General features: G+C 44.7%; 1 protein-coding gene across 1 annotated transcript in view; it reads left to right on the forward strand.

Moving 5' to 3' along the window:
• The window catches only part of zmat4a (zinc finger, matrin-type 4a), a 239,555-nt gene that overhangs the window by 11,688 nt on the left and 202,103 nt on the right, over positions 1-25,764 (forward strand). The gene's annotated exons all lie outside the window — the stretch shown is intronic.

Genomic DNA, 25,764 nt, shown 5'->3' on the forward strand with positions numbered 1-25,764 from the left:
GCCAGTATGCTAAAAAGTACAAATATTGGCCTGCTGTATCGGCAACCAGTATACCTCTGTAGTGGTGTTGAATTTTTATCACTTAATTCATAAATATGCACTTGTTGATGCGTTCAGTCATCATATTTCGACCTATATTTGATTAGAAATGTCTTTTGAAAAATCTAAATTTACAACCAAATGAATTGTTTGACTAGTCAACTACGAAAATAATGGTTCAGTCCATTGAGACACATCATGAGTCTGCCCCACAACCTCCTTACTGCTTTACTGAGAGACAGGGTAACAACCAGCCAGTGTCAGGTGGAATTATTACTGAGATACTATTAACAAAATGCTACAGTAGGTTTTATTTCACTTTAGATTGTCATTTCACCTGCTCAGACAGAAACGCTAGCTCTGCCCCAGTTGGCTGCAGTACAGCGGGGAGTGTTTTAAATCTTAGCCCACTCGATATATGGATCAGCGTTACAGTTTAAAGCGCTTTGTGAATCAGCTTTGTGAGGCTAGGATCACACTGAATTTAACACAAAGTCAACTGGGATATTTATGCTCTCTGACTTTGAGCGGCACAGGCCCCTCCAGGCTCACTCATAACAGCAAATCTGGTTACAACAGTTTTTTATAAAGGTGCACTATGTAACTTTTTCTGGTGGAGGGTTAGCCACACGCATGTCTAAATAGAGACGTTATTGCTTTGTCTGGGGTGCTCCACAGTATGGCATTATATGGTACAGTATTAAGTCCCATTAACCAAAAACATAGTTGACGTTGTTAACACAGTTGCCTATTGTATAATGTATTTTAGTTGTTAAAGCCTCACTGTGTAGCATTTTAGCAAAAAATAAATAAATAAAAGCATGTTGTTGTTTGCTTAGACTGCTGCCCCCGCGACCCGGCCCTGGATAAGCGGAAGAAAATGGATGGATGGATGGATGGATGTTGTTTTTTTTAGGGGGTGGTTGGTAGTTTTTATTGCACTTAAACAATGCACTACTTACTGTGAGCGGGCTTGCATCTCCACAAACCTGACTCTTACTTGATCTGAAAGAGGGTTTCTCCATTCCATGAAAATGTCCTTTTGGCTTTGATCTTCTAACATTGCCAAGATGAATTCTCGTGATCTTTCTGAGTTCCCAAGCTCTTGAGAATCCACCTTTGCCTGTGGCTGAAGTGTTCACTTAAGACGGGTCCAACTGACTATTCACACGGCAACATTGTGAAAAACCAAAACAAACATGGCGACGGCGACAAACATACAGTACTTCGGCATATTTTTGCAGTCTTATTTTTTATTTTTTAACAGTGTAGCGGGAAGTGTTTTGTGCGTCGACGGAGAAGATGTCTGTGCTTTTCTCTCAGCTGGATGTAACAGCTGGATTTCTCAGCTTGTTCCTCTGTTGTGATACTTCAGCCAATCAGTGTGCGTATTTATTTAATCACTGGTTCCGAGCCGTTCCAGATTGACGTGGAGAACTAAATTCAGAGTGCCGCACGTATCAATCTAGCGAGAGCCAGGTTAATAATTCTATGGCATAAATCACCATGTAAATCGCCATGTAATCTCCTCCTCCAGAAAGCGCTATTAAGATATGTTTAGTACTTTTACCTGCGTGTTCTCTACTGTGGAGGCGTGTGATATATCGTCTATAAGGTAATGTCAGAATTGTTGTTTTGAATATATGAAAATGTTAGTAGCAACTATAAACTATATATTTCGAGACTTGTTGAAATGTACTGCCTATTCATTTTTTTGTGATACTGAAACTGCAGCTAATTCATTACAGGGATGTTTTAGCACATTTCTGATCAATAGCAAAATTATAAACTGAATTTTGTTATTGAAATTCTACAATGATGTAAACTTGTGTCAATATGGCCCATCTCCACTTCACTATGTGTTTGGATCAGGTAGAGTCTTGCCGTGTGCCGTGTAATCCAGTCTAGGTGTTTGGTCTGATTGTTAGTCCTTTGGCTGTGGTGCAGGTGAATTACATTACAGAGAGGGCATCAGGTTGAGCTGCTAATGTTTTCACTCAGCAGATCACCCAGCGCGCTCAGGTCAAATGTTTGGTCAAAGGCGAACGCGCTTGGCAGGACGCGTTCGCTGTTATGTAATACCGGGTAAGACATTTAGCACAAATTGGACAGAAAAAATGAATAAATCTATAAACAACTTCCCACAGTGAGTTATTATGGTGAATTTCAGTGTCTTTTTGGCTTGCACAATCTTTTAGTCTGACAAGTTAATAGCCAGTGTTTGATGTAACTCAGTAGTTAATATACACCAGCGCTTCTCAAGTTGTGTCGCCAAATAAACTAGGTGTAGCATTTCTATTCTTTGCCGAAACCAAAGCTAAAATAGGACTAGACTAAATTAAGTTAAACAGACAAAGCCAAAAGACGGCAACAATATGCATTAAATTAACTAAGAAGTGACTAAGTGACTAGTTTGAATTTGGCTTCTGTAATCATTTTCATTTGGCTAGCGTTCTCACCTCACAGCAAGAAGGTTCCCGGTCTTACTTACTTAGAGTTTGGATGTTTCTCCCTATGTCTGGGCAGGTTTCCTCCAGACATTTTCCCCCATCAACCCAAAACATGCGCAATAAGTCAAATCGTCCAGCAAAGATAGTCCTGACCAAGAGTAGCTCAAGATCTGGAGCTGGGTACTCAGGCGGGGCACTGCGGCACCCAAGCAGTCAGGAGCAGTGGGTGTTGGGTCAGATGCAGAGGACAAATTTCAATTGGAGTGTACCTTAACCTTAAAGCCGCAATATTTAACTTTTTGGTCCAAAAGTAGACTAAAAGCTTTCTTTGTGATGCACTGAAAAACATACAAAAACACGCATCCTTACTGTGAGCTTGCATTTCCACAAACCTGACTCTTATTTAACCTGGAGACGCTTGTTTTCATGGAAATGGGCTCCCTTTGGCATAAAATCTAAATCTGTCTTCCTGGAGAACGTTCAAAAGTATTTTATTTCCATGGAATCACACAGGCGACATATACCACCTCCAGAAAGTTATATAACGTACATTTAACCAAACTATTGTACCCATCTGTTGGAAAGCTAACCTATGAAGTTAAGACATGTTTTATACCTCAAAATGTGGAAGGAGACGGGTGTCCAATACTGTATTCCAACTGGGACCACCCAAACGTCCTGACTTCACTTCCGTACTATCTTGTTCTCAATGATTACCATCTCTCTAAGCTCGATAGCATAGCACCATTTGTGTCCCGTGAGACCGTAGATAACCCATTTACTTTGACGGGCTGACACAGGAAGCCATGTTTCCGCCTCGGGTTAGAACAGGACTAAACAGTGCACACTCAGGTGGTTCATTCACTAACAAGACATTCAATTAGGAGCACCAGAGCCACCGCAGAGACGAGGCGAGGCTGCCCCAATCAAGAGCCTCTTCTCTGGGATAATGGATCCGAACGTAGGCCTGTGACTGTGGGAGCTGCAGTTAAGCTCCGGAGAGGAAAAACGCATGGGGAGAAACAATTTGGGCTATTTAGGGAATGTGAGTTAGTGTTTTTCCGTAATGGCATGGTATTTTTAGCTGTAAAAATATACACTAGAGATGGCTCATAATGTCATAAATGAATTTCTCAATGTTTTTTTTTTTGGATTATCCTAGTTACTAATCTAATTGTAGAACCAGGAAGTGAGCTGTTAGCATGCTAGTTGTTGATTGTATTACCCTCTGGTGTCTGAAAGTTGTGAAAAGTGTGTATAAACTCATTGCTGTGAAAAATTTGAATGCTAAGAACAAGTTAGGAAAGTGAGGAATAGTTTTGGACAGCTGCAAACCGTTTAAAATGAACTGTTGTGTTGTTTTTTATTGTTTTTATAACAGTAGAAATCAGGCACAGTGCTTTAAAATGGACTGGCAATTCACTTTGGTCCAATATTTGCGTGATTCAGAGGCGGTCGTGATTTAAAACTCATCTCAGGTTATCATTATGAGCGCTATGATTTTTGTTATTGAGATGGCAAAACTTTACCACAGCAGCAGATATTCAGACGATATTGTGGTAAATCATGTGAAATATGCTAAAACGTGTTTGTAAAAGCCTTGGTTGAGGTTCAAAAAGCGAATGGAGCACAGAAATGCAGAAATATGACTAACTTTATTTTGAATTGATTGAATGTTATTAGTGTTGATCCTAGCTTCAAACCAAGGCTATTGAGGATTTCAGCCAATCACAGAGCAGCAAAGATAAACCGAAACAAAAATGGTGTCGCCAACAGATGTAATATACGTGAAATATGGATTTTCTGCTTTTGAGATGCTCAGGTATTTCTCTGATCTTACCTATCGTATTTAAAATGACCCGTTGATGCTTGATTTTATACCATGAATCAGAATTTTTTCCTCAAACGGATAACGATTTTCAACAAACAAATAAAAAATATCTTTCTCTGCTCCAGACCACATGCTTTTACTGACAGAGGATCGATTAGCTGTATATGTCTTCATTAAAAAGACTCAAGCTGATCATTGACAATTAGAAATGACCGAATCTTGATAATTAAAATGTATAAGCTGCTCATTCATAACTGATTCACATTGTGTGCAATACCTGCCTTGCTGCCAAATATAATTCTTGTATAACAGGGCTGCCCAACCTTTTTCAGCTCACAAGCCACTTTTAGATTCAGAAAAGCCAGAAAATCTACCTATAAATTATGTTAAAATGGATTATTATGCTTTTATTAACAGACTTTTTATGTATAATAAAAGCTATATTTTTATTTTTACGTTAAAATATAAACCTGCAATATAAAACTGGGAATGGAAAATGTTTTAGTTATAAGAATTAACTTGCCTACTATTTAATACAGCTGATTATTATGAAAATAGTGGTCACAACTAAATATTGGAAATGTAAGCTTATCCGTTATAGCTGTTCCATTGTATCCAGTCTCCATGGTAACGTGGAGGGGAGGAGCCTAAAGTCAATTTTCCTTTATTTGGACATCAAAAACATCCTGCTTTGGGAAACAGCCTCAACAGGTAGGATTATATTATACGGCACTACCTGTCTCCTGCTCCTTGCTCCTCGGCCACTCGGCTCTAGCAGGAAACAGAGCGGTGCTGTTGTCTCGTTAAAATTCACAGGAAAGCGGTCAAAAATACAACTTACACCGTAGCTCGCGGTTACCTCACGCTAGTACAGACCTCTGCGTGACTGGTCAGTTTTACGCCAGACAACAAACTTCGTATAAACTGATGGGGCTTTGGAATCTACCCCCACTGCCTCAGAGAGATGGACTGACCAATCGCAGTCGACCGGCTGAGCACCACTGTTGTATACGTATTCATTTTTGTCAATATTACCCACCACAAGTTGCAAACCTGTCCAAAACTGATACGCTGTCCTCAAAACGAAACGTAGATTTAGTAGTGCAACCGTTTTGACACTTTAGCTAAAAGAGTATTCATCTTTTGCCCCCTCACGGTCAGGCTTTTTACCATAATATCGCTGATTCCTGGCAGTATGTCTTTAGCACATCCATCACATGCTCATAACCATATTTGCCGAAAGCCCTTCCAAAACTCCTCGTGCTTTGAATCATATCCCTATAATCGTAATTCATTCAATTCAGAACAAGTCAGCAGAGATAAGCAGCACTCACTTCCGTAAAACTATTCTGTTCAAGGTAGTGTCTTTGTGATGGATGATGGCCTTTAGGTTTAAGCCCTGAGTCAGGTTAAGTCAAGAAATATCACTATAAAAATGTTTAAATAGCTCGAATGAAATGAAAATGTCGGCTTGCCGTTCACGCTGACAGTTTTGACTCTCTAATCTAAAAACTACAGCCTATTCAAAAACTACTGGGCTTATCCAAGTTTCCTCATAAATTAAACTTTATTTGAAGTGATTCGTGTTTTCACCTCCACCGGTACACGCCCACTGCTGTGTACTTACTTCGTTTTCCTTTTTTTTTTTCTTAATTTTTTTCTGGATTTGGCTGTGTTCCATAGTTATTTTGGTACAAATAAAACAATAATAATAATAAAAATCCACTGCTCGCTAGTGTCATGGGCAGTTATACATCGAAGGTACCAACAGCTTCACAGTTCTTTGTTGTGATGACATAAATTGTAAATGCGAATCCTATTGTGAAACTCCTCCTCCTGCTTCTGACTGGTCTTTTAATATTATGCAAAATGTATTTATTTATTTATTTATTTTTAGCTTTGAAACACGTTATAACTTCAAAAAACATATCTGGAGTTTGATTTATCTTCATTCACACTCATTTCAGTAATCTTCTCCATTGCCACTGAGCCTAAAAAATACACAGTTTGAATTTTCCCGGGATTGTTGCTTCACAGGTAGAAAGTGCACAGTGTTTTTAAGTTCATAAGAATTTCTCCTGTGCTTACATTAACATATCAGGGCATGTTACTTATTATCTAAGACTATTTTTCTTGTATGGTAATTCTCTCTGCTGCCAGTAGATGGAGCACTACGCCAGACTGCAGTATGGAGAGTAGTGTGACTAAACTGGGTGGTACCTGGAGGACTAAAGGGAAGAGTAAGGGGGAGGAGGGGCGGGGTCTGGGGGTATGAAAAAACGGTGCAATGGGTCTAACAGGTATCCACACTTCAAACTCCATCCCTGCAGTGTTTATAATCACAAACAACAGCTGGGCATTGCAGAGGTTACTGGAGGCAGCACAAACTTAGATTTAGCTGTTTTTAACCAGAAAACTGCAAATTTCCATTCAGTTTGTTTACACCGTCTATGCAGTTTAGTAGTCACGGTTTTACTGAGGACCCAAAAGAAGCAGACAACTGGTAAGTATTTTAACAGTTTATTGTCTAGGCAAGTATTCAGGTTCATTTGGTAAGTGTCTGGCAGGGGCGTCCAGAGGTGCAGGTAGGTATGGGACTTGGAGTGGTCCGGATCAGGCAAATGGGACTCCCTTGGGGGATGGGGAAGGGCTTGGGCAACTGGAGCAGGTGCTGGTGGAGCTGGGTGCAGGGAATGTGCAAACTGAATTGGGGCAGCTTGTTGAGAGAAGTTGGTGGTTAAAGCTTGAAGCATGGCGGTGAAGTGACCTTCTACGAGAGAGCGAAGAGTTTGACCAGTCCCCTGGTTCACAATGGCTCACATTACTGCGTCAGAATCTGCTGGGCCAGAATCTGCTGGGCCAGGATATGCTGGGTCAGGATCTGTTGGGTCAGGAACTGTTGGGTCAGGAACTGTTGGGTCAGGATCTGTTGGGTCAGGATCTGTTGGGTCAGGATCTGCTGGGTCAGAAGCAGCTGAGTAAAGATTTGTTGGGTCAGGATCTGCAGGGTCAGGATCTGCTGGGTTAGGATCTCCTGGGTCAGGATCTTTTGAGTTAGGATCTTTTGGGTCAGGATCTGCTGGGTTAGGATCTGTTGGGTCAGGATCTGGGCCCATAGGTGCAGGTATGTATGGGGCTAGCAGGCAAGCAGTTGGCTTCCAAAAATAACACAGCCACCTGTACACGGGACAAAGCAATTGTAATACAAAAACTCCGAAAAGTTAACTTGTTTTGTGGACCCAAGCGTATTTACTAACTGGAGAAGTGTCAACAACAAACTGGTTAGGGGTGGATGAAAAAACAGGCTTCTTATACTGCAGGTAACAAGGGAAATCGGCAGCTGTCAGATCAGGTAAGGCGATGTCCAGGTGGGAGGAGAGACAGACAACAAAGAAGCGAAGGCGAGACAACAGGGAAAACAGTCCAAGGGAGTATCCTGACAGTAGTTTCACTTTAAAGGCCAATAACAATACAGAAACGTCTCAATCTCTTATTCCTGTGTGGTGACTTATTATTTCGTTGCCTAATCTGAGACCTTATTATCATATCCACTGGAGCCTGTGTGTCTCTGTCTGATAGCTTTGATGAATCACCAGTTTTACCGCCATCACTGTGGCTGCATATGTACCCAACCTCTAACCGCTAATTTATGACCACCAGCTCACATCATTTATCCTCATTATACTGTATTGAATTAGCCCAAGCAGTATTTGGAAAAGTCATTTCATATTTCGATTTGTGAGACATCCATTTCTTGTGTACAGCTATAGTTATTCATCTTAATACAATATTTAGTCTAAGTACAGAGATTGGGACCCAGACAATTTTTTGAGATAGACTCATTTTGTTCTTTTTGTAACAGTAATGATTGTTCTACTCAAAGAGATCGGGATTCTAGGGCTGAATGAACGGAAATAGCGAATCACAAAGGCTGCAATTTCTGAAGTACCATCATTTCCTTCACAATATTCTGTCATATTCTGAATAAAAACAGCTAATTCTGCAGTGTGAATCTATACAGACAAAACTGAAATGTGATTCTTGTATCAGTTTGTCCGTTCATATTTCTTTGGATGCTTTTAAATGTGAACTTTGAGAAGTATCCTAATATTAAAATATAAACCCAAATGACAACTCGCAGCGAGTGCAGGGAGGTGTGACCCGAGTAGAACGTTTTGTAAATGATTATTTGTGGGTGCAATCCTCATGTCTGTGGGGTCACTGAGATCCTGTTGTCAGGTCAAATCGTGAGGTTTGATATTTACTTTTCTCACTCGCAATCAACTTTACAACAACTAATCCGAGGTCCCAGACAGCGCCGGGCTCCTGTTGCCTAGTGACGGCTCTTAAACTATGGAAGACACAAACACAGACTTTTTGCAGACTTTTTCATTTATCATCACAGTGACTTTAACAGGCTCCTTATCTTCAGATCACAATGTGGAAAGAATACACTGCTCCTGTGGCCCTTAAAAATATGGTTTAATCCACACGCGTTTCATCCTTTTGTTTGATTTTCACTGTGAATAAGAGCGCAGGGAAAGGCTCTTACACAGCTTGCCTCGCATCCTCGTGTATTTGTTTTCATTATATTATCCTTTCCTCCGCCGGTGTTAACCACAAGCTTCTTACTGAGAGGCAGGGGAAAGGATAACTACTCTGCCACAGAAATATTGCCATCGCATAGACCTTTCTGATTGGCATACATTTGAACTCTTGTAACTTTCCATCTCTCCTTTGCCCGTTGCATTTGCACACGGCTCACTTCCTGTATTATTCATATCCCTATTTAATACTGCTCAAATTAGAAGCTCTTAATCATTAAATATTGATATGACTTTCTCCTAAACTCACTAATGAGCCTTTTACCGCACACGTTTTACCTGGGAGGCCACCGGAAGTTGCTACATTTTTCAATTATTTAAGAACATCTCCGGACACATTTTTGGAGCGTGATCTCTTAGGTGAGGCTGCAGGATGAATCTAATCAATTCAATCTGAATGGACGCAATTGGCAAATCGCAAAAGCTGCCATTTTTGAAGTACGATAATTTCCTCCACAAATAAATCTTATTCTGTGTAAACTCTGCTAACCCTGTAGTTCTGAAATACTTGTGATTTTTGTATTTGTTTGTTTATTTTCCTAGTTCTCATAAGGCGCAGTTAAAATTTGAACTTGGAACACAATCCGATTTTCAAAACAAGTCGCAAATCGAAACATAGTCTCAATATATTTTTTTCCCAAATCATTCAGCTCTACTTATTCAGTTATTATTATAGAGGGCTTCTCATCTTGACAGCATATGAGTTCTATACAGACTACAAAGCCAATTGGTGCATTGTTGACTTGTTGCTCACGTGAACATTGAACATTTTACATAATGTTTCTCAAAGTGTAAATGAAAATTGAATGAATGGGATTCCTGCTTAATCTTAAGTGCATTTAAAGACAGAAGTGGGCGGGGTGGAATAAGGTCAGGACTGCAGACGTTATTTATGTTTGCTATGACAAAAAAAGAAAAGAAAAGATGCACCAACTTAAAGAATACATATGTAAAAAAGAGGCAATTATATTAAGGATATTATGGAACTGAAACATTTTTCATCACTATCTGCACGACACTAATGAAAATCTCAAATTGAATCTACGTTACAGTTTGGAGTCAGTTCACTTTTTCTATATAAACATTTCTGTCAACAGTCACAGGGCACGTCCTACATCTCTCTGCTGTAAAAGAAGTGTGAAGAACACTATCGTACTTGCAGATAGTTTTCATCCTAAACCACTTCAATTTCAACGATTAAAGTGAATATGTGATGAACCTACTGACTGTGCATATCTTTAACTCATGATTCAAAATCTGTTACAAATGAGGAGGTACATGAATGAATGAATGAATGAATGAATGAATGAATGAATGGATGAATAAATGCATGTATTTTATTACTGTGTCTTACATACAAACATGCCCAGCCCTTTTGGGGTTTTTAGACACCATTAACAAAATACAATAGGCCATTTGCCAGACGTGTTACAAACACAAACTAGTCTGCCGCTTCATCCAGGCTTCCAGGCTTTACACAGAAATGATGACAACTTATAAACATTAGAATTAAACAACCAGTTCATCTTGTTGTCACCCCAGAACTTATCAGTGCCTGGGGTGAACATTTCATCACATAAGTCAAATAAACTCATCATAAAAAGGACAATACAACAAAAAATGAGCTTCACTTCACTTCTCCAACTCACACAAACCCCAGTCTCTTCTCTTCAGGGGTTTGAGAAAACCTCACAGTTTCTAAGGGAAAGGATTCCTGTCGCAGCTGCGCAATCAGTGATCTTTGATTCCTGCTAAAATTTGCTCTGACATAAAATTCAGTCTTAAACGTATCTTTTAATTGAATATGTCCGCAACTTGAGTACAACAGGAAAACACTTGACAATTTGCTGAGCGACCCTCATGCTCCATGTCTGTGTTTACTTTCTTGCCTGTCTTTCCCTGTAGGAGGGCATGACACTTAAAGATCACTTGGTCCGGAGCCACTTCACCCCAACAAAAATAAAAAAGACTGGAATGCACAAATGTGGAAGCTGCAACCATTGCTGCAATGTCCTCAGATCTTACACCTTCACAGGTGTATTCAGCCAAAAAATCTCCACGTCAGAGTTTTGCCAGCTGTAACAGCACTTACGTCAGTGAAGGTGAATGTGGCTGCTTTTACATCGCACAGTTCAGAGAGAGACTGGAATTAGAACTATGGAATAGAACTAACAACAGACTTACAAGTCAGTTAGCCACAGTAATAGTAGTAGTAATAATAGTAGGGAAATATGTATTATCGATTACACTTAAACCCAAACAGAGCAGTGAGTTCCTATTGGTTGTGTTTTAGGGAGGCATGTTGTCAATATACTTTGATCCAACTGTATGTATGTATGTATGTATATGCATGTGAAAGGTAATTGGTCACATGACCCCTATAAATAGGCCATGTGACCCCTAGGGTCACACCTGTTGTTACACCAGCCCTGATGAAGATTCGAAAGTAGTAAAAATGCATTGCTGTGAATAAATACACTGTAAATCAGAGTACCTCTGGCCTCCTTTACATATTATGCAACATTGCACTTTGTTGAGCTTTTAAACATAATATTGTTCCCTCATCTAAAATGTTGTGCTTTGCTTTGTTCATGCTGTTTTTCTGTAATCCTCTGTAAACCACCCTTTTGCCTCTGATCCTCAGAATATGCTGGTTGAATTTTCACAGGATTGTTGTCACATGTAAAAACCCATTAATCATTGTCAGTGTCATTATAAACCGTTGTGTCACATTCATTACTTACATTAACATTTTGGGGCATGTTCATTATTAGCTAAGTTTAGTTTTTTTCCCATTAGTAATTCCCTCTGCTGCCAGTAGATGGCGGCCTACACCAGATTCCAGTATCGTTATAGCGTCCAAACAGTCATGGTCATTATATAGTTAAAACATGAGATGCCAAAGCAAAGGTTCTCAAGAGCATGTTTAAAAGACAATATCAATATAAATAATGCATAGTGTCCTTTAACCACAAACTGATCAAATGATCTCATAAATTTGGAGGGCATTGGTGTAGATTCACTTTGCTGTTGGTGAGTGACTTTGGAAAAGGCAATGTCAGAATAAAATGGACGGCCGCGATTTCAGGTCGATAAATATTACATGAAGAACAAGGAGGACTGGTGCAAATACGCTTAAACTGAAATGGTGAACATGACTCTACTGCAGCACTGATTCTAAAGTGTCTTGTGAGATTCTTTGCTGTTTTGAGTTACGGAAACATCAGCAGATTTGGGAATGTGTCGTAACGGCGCGGATAGGACCAAAGGATGCAGACCAGAGCAGTTTTAACAGTGTTTATTTACAGCGGTGAAAATGCAGTCTTTAAACAGGTCACAAGAGCAGGTACAGGAACCGGGGAGCGGGAGACGGGTCAGGCGGGTGCGGTGCAGGTAGAGGCGGGCAGGACAGGACCAGGACGGGGATAGAAGCAGGTGCGGTACCAGGGCAGGCGGATCAGACGAAGACCAGAGCGGGGAGCGGGTGACAAACCAGAGACCAGGACCGGACAGGAGACGAGACGAGCAGGAGACGAGACGAGCAGGAGACGAGACGAGCAGGAGACGAGACGAGCAGGAGACAAGACGAGCTGGAAGCGATACCGGGACTGGAACGTGGCGGCAGGAGCTGGGCGAGTAGAGGCAGGAATCTGGAGGGTGCATAAATCCAAATGAGCATTTGCCGGAAAGTACCATATAACAAAGCTTAGCAAGAAACATTCACGTTTTACACGCGGACGGTCTGGCACCGAGTGTAGACTGCCAAGCCTTCTTGTACTCAGCAGCAGGTGGTGGTGATTAGGCTGATGCACCCCAGGTGTGCACGGGAGGAGTCAGGCACTCCACCCAGCTCCAGACACACAGGTAGGGGAGGGGGAGAGAGCACGGGAGGACAGGGAAACTGACATCATGACAGTACCCCCCCCCTAAGGTCCACCTCCTGGTGGACCCCCAGGCTTGTCAGGATGAGCGCGGTGAAAGTCTCTCACCATGTCGGGATCCAGAATGCGTGCCCTGGGCACCCAGGATCGCTCCTCCGGACCGTAACCCTCCCAATCGACGAGGTACTGGAGGCCCCTACCACGGCGACGAACGTCAATCAGGCGGCGGACGGTGAACGCCGGGTGGCCGTCAATGACTCGGGCGGGCGGTGGGGGATCGGCCGGAGGGCACAGGTCGCTGGTCCGGACTGGTTTAACCTGGGAGACGTGAAAGGTCGGATGAATCCGGAGAGACGGGGGTAACTGGAGGCGCACCGCCGATGGATTTATGATCCTCATGATCTTAAACGGTCCCAGGAATCGGGGGGACAGCTTACGGGAGTCCGTCTTCAGCGGGACCGTCTTGGCGGAGAGCCAAACCATCTGGCCAGGTTGGTATACGGGCGCCGGGACACGGTGGCGATCGGCCGTCGCCTTAGTGCGCGCTCCAGCCCGAAGAAGGGCCGCCCTGGCCTTCTTCCAGATCCGGCGACAGCGCTGGAGATGGCGCTGAACAGACGGGACGGCGAGGTCCCTCTCCTCCGTGGGAAAGAGAGGGGGTTGATATCCCAGCGATGCCTCGAAGGGGGACATACCAGTGGCGGAACTCACGAGGGAGTTGTGAGCGTACTCTATCCAGGGTAGGTGAGTACTCCAGGTCGCGGGGTTGGCGGAGGCTGTGCACCGTAGGGCCGACTCCAGGTCTTGGTTGGCCCGCTCCGTCTGCCCATTAGATTGTGGATGGAACCCGGACGTGAGGCTAACCGTGGCCCCCAAACTGTCGCAGAAAGACCGCCATACCTGAGAGGTGAATTGGGTCCCTCTGTCGGACACGATGTCCACCGGGATGCCGTGGAGTCGGAAGACATGACTGGTCAGCTGGTCGGCAGTTTCTTTGGCTGTGGGGAGCTTAGGCAGGGCAACGAAATGGGCGGCCTTGGAGAAGCGGTCCACAATGGTGAGAACCACCGTGTTCCCCTGGGAAGGGGGAAGGCCCGTCACGAAGTCCAAGGCGATGTGGGACCAAGGGCGACGAGGAACTGGGAGAGGATGCAAGAGACCAGAAGGGGGTGAGTGGGAGGCCTTGGCCCGAGCACATACCTGGCAGGCGGCGACATAAGCCCGGGTGTCTGTGTCCATCGTGGGCCACCAGAAGCGTCTCCTGAGGAGGGAGAGAGAGCGACCGGCACCAGGATGGCAGGCGAAACGGGAGGCATGGACCCACTGGAGCACCTGAGACCGGACAGAATCGGGAACAAACAGTTTATCTGGAGGGCCGTTACCTGGGTCGGGGTCGTTGGTCTGGGCCTCTCGGACGGTGTCCTCGATATCCCAATGGACCGCGGCCACCACACACGAGGAGGGGATAATTGTTTCTGCGGTGACCGGGCTATCCTCCAGGGCGAACTGGCGGGAGAGGGCATCTGGTTTGACGTTCCGAGATCCGGGGCGGTAGGTGAGGAGAAAGTTGAAGCGGCTGAAGAAGAGGGACCAACGAGCTTGACGGGGATTGAGGCGCCTGGCGGACTGGATGTACTCCAAGTTTTTATGGTCGGTCCAGACGATGAATGGTTGCTCCGCCCCTTCGAGCCAGTGGCGCCACTCCTCCAAGGCCAGCTTTACGGCAAGGAGCTCCCGATCCCCCACATCATAATTGACCTCGGCCGAGGACAATCGCCGGGAAAAGAAGGCGCAGGGACAGAGGCGGTTGTGGGGGTCGAACCTCTGCGAAAGCACGGCCCCCACTCCCGAGTCGGAGGCGTCGACCTCCACGATGAATTGCCGTGAAGGGTCGGGCTGGTGCAGGATGGGAGCGGAGGTAAATAGTCTCTTAAGCTTCTCGAAGGCTGTCTGCGCCTCAGGAGACCAGGCAAACGGCAAAGCAGGAGAGGTGAGTTTAGTTAAGGGCGAGATAACCCTACTAAAATCCCGGATGAAACGTCTATAAAAATTGGCAAAGCCGATAAATCTCTGGAGCTGTCTCCGGCTGGTAGGAACGGGCCACTCAGTGACAGCCTGGATCTTTTCAGGGTCAGCTCTTACTTGGCCCCGCCCCACAATGAAGCCCAAAAAGCTGACCTCCTCTGCGTGAAACTCGCATTTCTCAGCTTTCACGAACAGTTTATTCTCGAGGAGGCGCTGGAGAACCTGGCGAACGTGCTGATGATGCTCCTGGGGGGACCGCGAGAAAATCAAGATGTCATCCAAGTAAACAAAGACGAATCGGTTAAGGAAATCACGGAGCACATCGTTGATGAGGGCTTGGAATACGGCAGGGGCGTTGGTGAGACCGAAGGGCATAACCAAGTATTCGAAATGTCCCAGGGGTGTCTTGAAGGCCGTCTTCCATTCGTCTCCCTCCCTGATGCGCACCAGGTGGTACGCATTCCGCAAATCCAACTTTGAGAAGATGGTCGCACCGTGGAGGGGCGTAAATGCCGAGTCCAGTAAGGGAAGCGGGTATTTATTCTTTACGGTTATATTGTTCAGACCCCGGTAATCAATGCAAGGCCGCAGGGATTTGTCCTTCTTAGCCACAAAGAAGAACCCCGCTCCCACGGGTGAAGTGGACGGGCGGATGATTCCGGCAGCCAGGGACCCACGGATATAGTCCTCCATTGACTCGCGTTCAGGTTTAGACAGGTTATATAGCCTGCTAGATGGTAGTGGGGCACCCGGCAGGAGGTCAATGGCGCAGTCATATGGACGGTGGGGCGGTAAAGAGAGGGCCTTGCTCTTGCTAAAAACCTCCCCCAGGTCGTGATATTCAGCAGGCACCGAGGACAGATTGGGGGTGTCTGGGGACGGATCAGCGACAGGAACGGACCTCCCGGCCGGAGGGAGGGCGGACCGAAGGCACTTGGCGTGGCAATCGGGACTCCAGCCCGAAACTCCGCCCCTGGCCCAATCGAAAACAGGGTTGTGGGCGCGTAGCCAGGGGTAACCAAGGACCAGAGGAGAAGCGGAGGAGGACAGGACATGAAACTGACGGTTCTCTTGGTGGTTGCCGGACAGAATCACGGTGACAGGTTCTGTGATGTGAGTGATGTGCCCCAGAAAACGTCCATTGAGCCCCTGGGCATTTAAGGGGCGTTCGAGGGGCTCCAGGTAGACCCCGAGCTGCTCCGCGACTTGGGCATCAATAAAGTCCCTCTCAGCCCCGGAGTCGATAAGGGCGGAAACGCATAAGGTCTCTGTGCGAACGCACAGGGTGGCGCTGAGCCGCAGTCTATTAGAAGAGTCCAGGATGTGTTGCTCGCCCACCAGTACTCCCAGTGCTACTGGTGGGCCCCTCCTTTTGGCCGAACTGGGCAAGTGACCACATAATGTCCGCGCTCACCGCAGTAGAGGCAAGCCCCGGCCAGACGACGCCTCCGTTGACGCTCCTCGGTCGACACAAGGGTCCTGTCGAGTTGCATGGGCTCATCCGGCGGGGGCGGGGCAGCGCGTGGCTCCGGCGGGACCGGTGACCGGCGTCTCTCTCGGCGACGAGCCCGTAGGCGGTTGTCTATACGGTGAGTGAGGGAGATGAGGGTCCGCAGGTCGGGGGGTTCGTCCCGGGAAACCAATTCATCTTTCAAAGTCTCGTTCAGGCCCCGCACAAACACAGCCCGCAGCGCGCTGTCCGTCCAGTCCAGCTCCGCCGCATGTGTCCAGAATTCAATGGAATAATCCGCTACCGTCCTGGAGCCCTGGCTGAGAGTCAATAACCGGGAGGCAGCATTGTCCTGGTAGTGCGGGTGGTCAAACACCAGCTTAAACGTGGACACAAATTCATTAAAATCCAGGCTATCCACAGACGTCTTCATTAGGCGCGCCTCTGCCCACTGGAGAGCTCTGCCCCGGAGTAATCCACATATATATCGGATCTTGGTGGGCCCCGAGCTGAAACGAGAAGGGCATTGCTGGAACATGAACTCGCACTGGAACAGGAATCCGCGACAGAGGTGAGGTTGTCCAGCATACGGCTCCGGATCCGTGCCTCTCGGCTCCGGGAGGCATGGTGGCGCTCCAGCTGCAGCAGGCGGGGTGACGAGGAGCGCGGCCACCTGGTGGTTAAGCTGTGCCACCTGCTGGGACAATGTCTGATTTAGCTCCAATAGAGTTCGAATGGATTGTTCGTGCTGACCCAGCACCGCCTCGGGGTGAGAGTGCGTGAGGCGGCGCATCTGGTCCGGATCTGAGCCTGCTTGGTCCATAGTGGCCAGACCGTTCTGTCGTAACGGCGCGGATAGGACCAAAGGATGCAGACCAGAGCAGTTTTAACAGTGTTTATTTACAGCGGTGAAAATGCAGTCTTTAAACAGGTCACAAGAGCAGGTACAGGAACCGGGGAGCGGGAGACGGGTCAGGCGGGTGCGGTGCAGGTAGAGGCGGGCAGGACAGGACCAGGACGGGGATAGAAGCAGGTGCGGTACCAGGGCAGGCGGATCAGACGAAGACCAGAGCGGGGAGCGGGTGACAAACCAGAGACCAGGACCGGACAGGAGACGAGACGAGCAGGAGACGAGACGAGCAGGAGACGAGACGAGCAGGAGACGAGACGAGCAGGAGACAAGACGAGCTGGAAGCGATACCGGGACTGGAACGTGGCGGCAGGAGCTGGGCGAGTAGAGGCAGGAATCTGGAGGGTGCATAAATCCAAATGAGCATTTGCCGGAAAGTACCATATAACAAAGCTTAGCAAGAAACATTCACGTTTTACACGCGGACGGTCTGGCACCGAGTGTAGACTGCCAAGCCTTCTTGTACTCAGCAGCAGGTGGTGGTGATTAGGCTGATGCACCCCAGGTGTGCACGGGAGGAGTCAGGCACTCCACCCAGCTCCAGACACACAGGTAGGGGAGGGGGAGAGAGCACGGGAGGACAGGGAAACTGACATCATGACAGAATGGGAAAGTCAGTGTTATTGGTTCTATAAAAAATACATAGCCTATTTTATCCCAGTGACGTTTACATGAGAAGGATTTTTTGTGTCTTCCTTTTATAGTCATTCTGTAATATCCTTATTTAATTTATTTATTTATTGACACAGTTCACTTATTTCAACAAGCCTAGTGTCAGTGCACGTTAAGAGTCAGGTTTGTGGAGATGCAAGTCCGCTCAAAGTAAGGGCACATGTTTTTTCTAAAGTTTCCAGGGATTAAAAAAAGAAAAAAAACACACACAAAATGAAGAACCTGCTCTTATTTGGGTCAGTTTTTTGGTTAAGAAGTGAATATAGTCTACATAAAGCTTTGTAGATGTGTAAGAGTTCTTTCAGGGTATAAGTACAGTGCTTGAAAACTACTCATAGAAGTACAATTTTATAATGACTCTAGTAAATCTAACTGCATTACCCACTTGTGTCTGGCTGCCGTTGGGTAGTTTTAATCTCCTCTGCAGCTGAGTGACTTTGGGAAAGGCAATGTCAGATTTAATAACTATCGCACCAGTTCTCATTCCATAAATATTAGATGAAGTACATGAGGACTGAGTGAAAATGGCCCCAAACACCATTGATTACAGCGAGCCCTCCTCCCACTACCTGATCATTAACAGTCTGCTTCCGTGTTGTTTATAGATTGTCAATATGGATTACAATGTCATTATCTGTTCTATTAAAAACTAAGGTTATTTTATAGGAAGAGGCCTACGTACTTCACTCTAAAAGGCAAATGGATTCTGTTGCTACTACAGTTACTACTAGTACTACTACTTTTGTTACTACTAAGTCATACTAACTTATACGGTTACTATAACTGCTACTATTAAAGTCAACATCATGGTTATATACAACATATAAAATACTACTGCTGCCATTACTACGGCTACTAACGGTTGCTACTACTACTGATACTTATGCTAATACTAGTACTACTGCTGATACTTCTCTTTCCACTAATACTGCTACTGCTACTTGCCATATGTTTATACTTGCAAAATACAAATATATTATAGTGCAATTTCATTTATTTAACCCAAAGGTGTCACCTTTTATTGAATTAAAGTTGTATTATGTAACTTTTCTGATAGGAGTTCTGCTATCTGTTGAATGGAGTTCCACACATTTATCACCTGGGATGGCTCTCACTGGGAAAAAGTGGAACGCCGTGACTTATATTTGATGATCGGTCGAAGCGTCACAACAGCAAAACAAGAAAAAAAAAATCAAACTTTTATTACATCCAGTTGAGAGAAAAGCACAGATATCTTCCATATTCCGCCCGCCCGATTAACTTTACAGCGGGGCTTTCTTAAGATGGATTCTTGTGAGTGTGTGAACTCACAAATTGCAAGAATCCATCTTTCTGTGCAATGTTAATGTTCCAGATTCAACTGCAGGTGTTAAATCTGCTCAGAATCTACCTTGGAAAACGTCTTTCAGTGAGCACGGTCGCCTCTCGACAGATCTGAAATGTAACTTGCCCTGATGGCATCTCCTGCTTTTCTCTGTGGAGCAATATATGTCTAATACCATACTGTGCAACAACAATAACATCTCCATAGAGACTAGAAGCTAGCTGACACTCCACCAGAAAGTTACATCGTCCACCTTTAAAAAAAAACAACAAATCAAACAGACAGATTGTTTCCACCTGTTATTGTTATGAAATCAAATAGAAAAGATGGTATCGCAGCAACATCTGGTGTCTTGTCTGGTTGCCTGAGTGATAGGATTCCTTTGTAAAACATAACATTATAATAATATTAAAATTATGAATGCCATCTGGAGACTGAGTGGTTTATTGCTTATGCATATTTCTGCCGGCTGTTCGTCAAACAATCAAACTCACATCTACATTTAAGACACGTGAGAATGGCTGTCTCGTTTTTTCATTTATCTCCGTGTTTTAGAGAAATTATTTGTCCAGTTTTAAGGCGCTGAACAGAAATAGTTTGTTTTAAATGCCTCGCAGTGGTTCGTGATAATGCTCAACTCAAATGCTAACAATAACTAGCATGCTATTACGCTTTTCCTGATTACCGGACACAAAACGATCCATATTTAGATGCGAAGTTGCGGGCAGTACACAGTGGACTTATTTTGACCTCGAGAGCTGCTTATGCAATGTTGCTGTACTGGGGCAAGACACATTTTGCTCAAATAAACGAGAAGGAATTGGGTACAGGCACATTAATATTGTATGAACCCAATCTGATAACTCATTTCATGACAGAAGAAGAAACAGGGAAAAAAAAATCTGATCTCTGAAAATGAATGAAAAATACCAACTCAGTCATATATTTGAAACATATTGGTATTTGCAGTTGTTTCCCCTGGACTCCTGTACTCCTCTAGCTGCAGACAGGACAGTACCAGCAGAAAGCAGAGTGCCATGTTGGGTTATTTATGCGCGCTCTTCCTGTTTGTACCATTTGTGAGTCTGACACGTTTTAGCCCTGCTCCTCCATCTGTGAACCACGGGCTGCTGCTGAATACTGCATCACACGGAAAGAAAAGTTAAAGTGCATATGGCAGCTTTTCATGTTTTTCTAATTATGACTTGGTTTGGTGGGAATCGGACATGTGGAAAATATTTATCACACTTACAGACGTACTACATCATTTAAGTGGCGGTTTGTGGGAAAAAAAAAAGAAAAGCTTTGAGTAGAAAAGTACAAAAATACAGGAAGAGTAAAGGCAAGTTCTAAAATGTAATACTAACATTATCACCCAAAATTCCATCCAAAATGCAGAGAACATTTACGTGCAAGGAAGGCAGTTTTGTGGCAGTTTAACGCGACACGCTAACTAGTTTTAGCCTGATTTATGCGCCCTCTGCTCGTGATAACTGTAATAATTATCATGTTTATGTACTTATGAGTCTGTTGCAGGAATCTAAATATTTTTGAGGTATTTTCTGTTCCTTTCTGTTCAGTAACCCATTAATAAGTCTTTAATTGTCTTGTTGCTTACTTCTCTCTTGTTTTTCCTCGTCTGACCTGGCGCACACTAGATTGATGTGCACCACTCACACATTTATCAGTCTGGGACAACTGTCTGGGACGCTGATTGGTGGAAGCGTCACAACAGCAGAACAAGTCAAAGATCAAACTTAAGTTAAATCCAGTTGAGAGAAAAGCACAGGTGTCTTACCCGTCCACAAATGCCCAACGCTCTTCCCTCTGCATGTTTTTCGCTAACATAGGCTGAAGTATGTCTGTCGGCATCGCCATGTTTGTTTTGGTACGTTTGGGGGCTTCCCCTTTGATAACCGCCCAAACCACGATGTTGCTCTGTGTTTGGTCTGGTCTTCGGCCCACTGGTGGTCAGCCCCTATGCACGGTGCAGGAGTATGCCAAGATGGATTCCCATGAGTTTGTGAGCTCACGATCACTTTCTCTCTAACACTGCGTATATTTCAGTTACTTTCTCCTCACATCTGTGCCCTCAGCCCTTTTGCTTTCTCCACAGTGTATTATTCTCCTCTGTCGTGGTGTGACAAAGTGCAAAGTTTAAAAGTTGACTTGTTTTCTATTGTGTATTATTTACTACATCTGTACCTCCAGGCTATGACTCCACCTTTTGAGACTCTAAATCAAATCTTTTATTTATGGACAAAACAATAAACCGCACAGCCATCGCATGCAATGGCTGTGCACTCTACACTTTCTTCGTTCTTGTTATGAACTTTTTTCTTGTAGTGGTGGAAAATTCTTGAAGATATACTGGAAAAAGTAAAATAAAAATCATAATCGTATCTCAGAAAATCTTCAGCTAGCCATGTTAAACCAAAATTTTAAAGGAAATATACTTTTTTTTTGGTGATGTTCCACATCTTGCTACAGCTAGATGCTGTGTCTGTGGAGTGGGTCGCTGAGACACTCATCCTCGACTGCCCAGTCCTCTGCACACCCGACTCCTATGAACCCGTCTGCAGGTGGTGAGCCCATAGGAGGACGGGCCCACAATGTCCTTTCGGGCTGGGCCCGGCCACCAGGTGCTCACGTGCCCCAACCCCAGGTCTGGGTCCAGAGTGTTGCCGTAAAGGCCGACATCATGATCCATGTTTTATTTCTCATCATAGGAGTATTGATCTGGTCACAGAACACTGGACCAGCTCTATACTCTCTATTAGGTGCTCGGGGTTTTATGGGGGTTTGCCCAACCCGTCCACATGTGCTTTGTGGATCTGGAGAAGGCATTCAAACGTCGTGTCCGTCGTGGTGAGTACGGGGCCTGGGGCCCTTTGCTAAGGGCTGTCCGGTCCCTGTATGACTGGAGCAGGAGCTGTGTTCGCATTCATCAAAGCAGGGAAGACCAAGGAGATGGTGGTGGACTTCCGCAGATGCCACTCTACTGCCCCCTCAGTGAACATCCAGGGAAGGGACATTGAGAGAGTGGACTCATACAAGTACCTGGGTGTTCATCTGAACAACAAACTGGACTGGACTCACAACACAGACGCACTGTACAGGAAGGACCAGAGCAGGCTCTATCTCCTGAGGAGACTCAGGTCTTTGGGAGTGAGAGGGCCACTCCTGAAGACCTCCTATGACTCTGTGGTGGCATCAGCCATCCTGTACGGTGTGGTCTGCTGGAGCAGCAGCATCACAGAGAGGGAGAGGAAGAAGCTGGACAAGGTCATCAAGACGTCCAGCTCCGTCCTGGGCTGTCCTCTGGACTCAGTGCAGGAGGTGGGGGACAGGAGGGTCCTGGCTAAGGTCATTTCTATGCTGGGCCATGAGTCTCACCCCCTGCAGGACGCTCTGTCTGCCCTGGAGAGCAGCTTCAGTGACTGATTCACCCTCGCTGTGTGAAGGAGGTTTCAGGTCTTTCCTTCCTGCTGCTGTCAGACTGTACAATGAACACTGTTAACACTGAACATGTGTCATTCAACCACACCTATGTGCAATACTCAAGTCACTTTACAGAGATGTTACACTAGAGTCTATTTTTAGTATATTTTTAAGTCAATTTTTTTTAAATTATTATTTTAAGCTATTTATCTATTATCTTGTTTTATTGCATGTACCATTTTGCTTCTGTTCTTTAACTGTGCGGTGCAATACTGGAATTTCCCCACTGTGGGACTAATAAAAGCATATCTTATCTTATCTTATCTTATTGCCGGCAGTAAGTCAGACCTGTTCCCAGTGCATGTTGGACTCCCCCAGGAGGGGGTGGGGGGTGGGGTCCTGTTTGGGAACCACAGGATTTCATCTCTGCTGTTTGCAGATGATGTTGTCCTGATGGCTTCTTCGAGCCAGGACCTGCAGCAGGCACTGGGGCGGTTTGCAGCCGAGTGTGAAGCGGCTGGGACGAGAATCAGCTCCTCCAAATCCAAGGCCATGGCTCTTCACTGGAAAATAGTGGCTTGCCCTCTTCAGGTGGGGGATGAGTCCTTGCCTCAAGTGAAGAAGTTCAAGTATCTCGGGGTCTTGTTCACGAGTGAGAGAAGGATGAAGCATGAGATTGACAGGTGGATGGGTGCAGTAATGTGTTCACTGTATCACACTCTTGTGGTGAAGAAGGAGCTGAGTCAAAAGGCAAAGCTCTTGATTTACTGGTCAATTTACATTCCAACCCTCATCTATGGACATGAGCGTTGGGTAATGACCTAAAGGACAAGATTCTGGATACAAGTGGCCGAAATGAGCTTCTTCTGCAGGGTGCCGGGGCACTCCTTAGAAATAGGGTGAGGAGCTCAGTCACAGAGGAGCTCGGAGTAGAGCTACTGCTCCTCCATGTCGAGAGGAGCCAGTTGAGGTGGTTGGGGCATCTGTTCCGGATGCCTCCTGGAGAGATGTTCCAGGCATGTCCCACTGAGAGGAGACCCCAGGGAAGACCCAGGACACACAGGAGGGACTTTGTCCCTCAGCTGGCCTGGGAACACCTCAGGATCCTCCCAGAAGAGCTGAAAGAAGTGTGTGTGGAGATGGAGGTCTGGGCCACCCTGCTGAAGCTGCTGGCTCCGTGACCCGGCCCCAGATAAAGCTGAAGAAAATGGATTGATGGATGGATGGATTTTTTTTTGTACTTACTAATAAACCATAGTATACACAGGCCATGAGTTTTATATTTTCTTCTGTGTTAACCACAATATTGGCCTAAAACAGGTTAGTAATAGAAATGGGTCCATTGACTTCCTGTTACAAAATGCAGTATCAATAAACTCTGCCTTTTCATAGCTGCATTTCTCCTTAACAAACAATGGATTTTCTTTTGGGTATGTTTATTACACAACATTCATTTTACCTTATCTGTCTAAACTTTTGGAGTAAAACACATTGGCTTAGGAAAGTGGGCGGGGATAGGGGGTATATGATAACAGACATTTTCTGAACACTCAGGACAATACAGGATTACTTAAACATGTATGGATCAATCGAAATACAACTTTGGGTAAGCTAATGATGAGGGAACATTATAACATGGCTAAAGTCTCATAAAAGTTGATTTTGCATATGTCCCCTTTAAGATGTTAAACTGGTGTTTGCATGTCCCCCCTGTGTTACTGTGGCAGAGTGGTTATCCTGTCTCCTGCCTCTCATTAACGAGGATGTGGGTGAGACTCCTGATCTCTGAGTGGAGTGTGCATGTCCTTGTGTTACTGCAGCAGAGTCGTTAGCCTTACTTCTTATATTTGAAGTTTTTCTCATCTGCTATCTTCAGTGTAAACAGTACACGTCATCTAAGCCAATTCTAAAATGTATTTTGCCCTGTCCCCGTTTCCACTTTACTCATATATTTTAATGCAATTCTGGTGAGCGCGTTATTTATTCATGGCATAATTTCAATTTCAAAGCAGCAGAAGTTTGTGGTCGTGGTATAAATTGAATGCTTTTCTGACTCATTGCTCGCTAAACCCGTGCACCATCTGGCCCCGTACCTCCAGCTTGCGATGCAAATCAAATATTAAAATCCAGAAGAGTTAGAGAAGATGGGATTGTAGCTTGTACCATTTCGTAGGGCTTGTCCTCGGTCCCAAAGGGGTGACGGGGCACACTCGCATGATAGGCCCAACAAAATGAGTGCATGTAAGTGAAGACTGCAGACAGACCATTTTTATTTCTTTCCGTTTTGTTTGTTTCTTCTGCAAATTTGGAGTGTTCTGGATCCGTGTTTCTCCCAGATTAGATGTCGTTAGCTCAAAATATGATGTATCACCAATTGAAAGTTTGGACGTCTGATTCCTGCTCCAACTGTATGATGAAGTTGTTGTGTACTAGAGCAAGGCACTTCACCCACCTTGACTTTGTATGAATGATTTGTGTTTGGGTGGTCGTAAAGGTGCAGATTGGCAGCCTTGCTTCTGTCAGCTTCAGGCCAGCTGTGCCAAGAATTGCAGCTTACCCTCACCAGCAATGGAGTGAATAAATAATTCAGTGAAAATGTAAAGTGACTTTGAGCACTGGTTTGAGACTAATGCCTCACTATCATCATCATTGTTATTGTTAAAGTGGACGTGTTAAACAAACTCAGCAACTATCTTTTTTCATCAAGACATACTATTACTTACTATTACTGAGCACTGAAAATGACCCGCTACTTCCTGCCAGAGCCCCGCCCCCTCCACTGAGCCTAGACCAATCAAAAGTCTACATCCAATTAGGCCTGTTACAATTATTACTGTATCAACTTATCGTTCAATAACTGATATAGGAAACTGTATCTTTGGGAGTTTATTTTGTGTACAATTTTGTGTTATTTTGTACAATGATAATGCTTCAACTGCAGGGTTGCATAAGTAACTAATTATACATAGTAATTAACAATTAGTTGCATTTCTATATTATCGTTTATTCAAATCTGTATCTTGAGACGCCATTAAGTATTTATTTATTTATTTCATCATTGTAGACAGTCTTTTTGTCACTCTTTAATTAACATATTGATATTTTAATTTTAAATTAATAACTGACTGATAATGATT

This window comes from Periophthalmus magnuspinnatus, chromosome 9 (assembly GCF_009829125.3).
Source record: "Periophthalmus magnuspinnatus isolate fPerMag1 chromosome 9, fPerMag1.2.pri, whole genome shotgun sequence".
Taxonomy (NCBI): domain Eukaryota; kingdom Metazoa; phylum Chordata; class Actinopteri; order Gobiiformes; family Gobiidae; genus Periophthalmus; species Periophthalmus magnuspinnatus.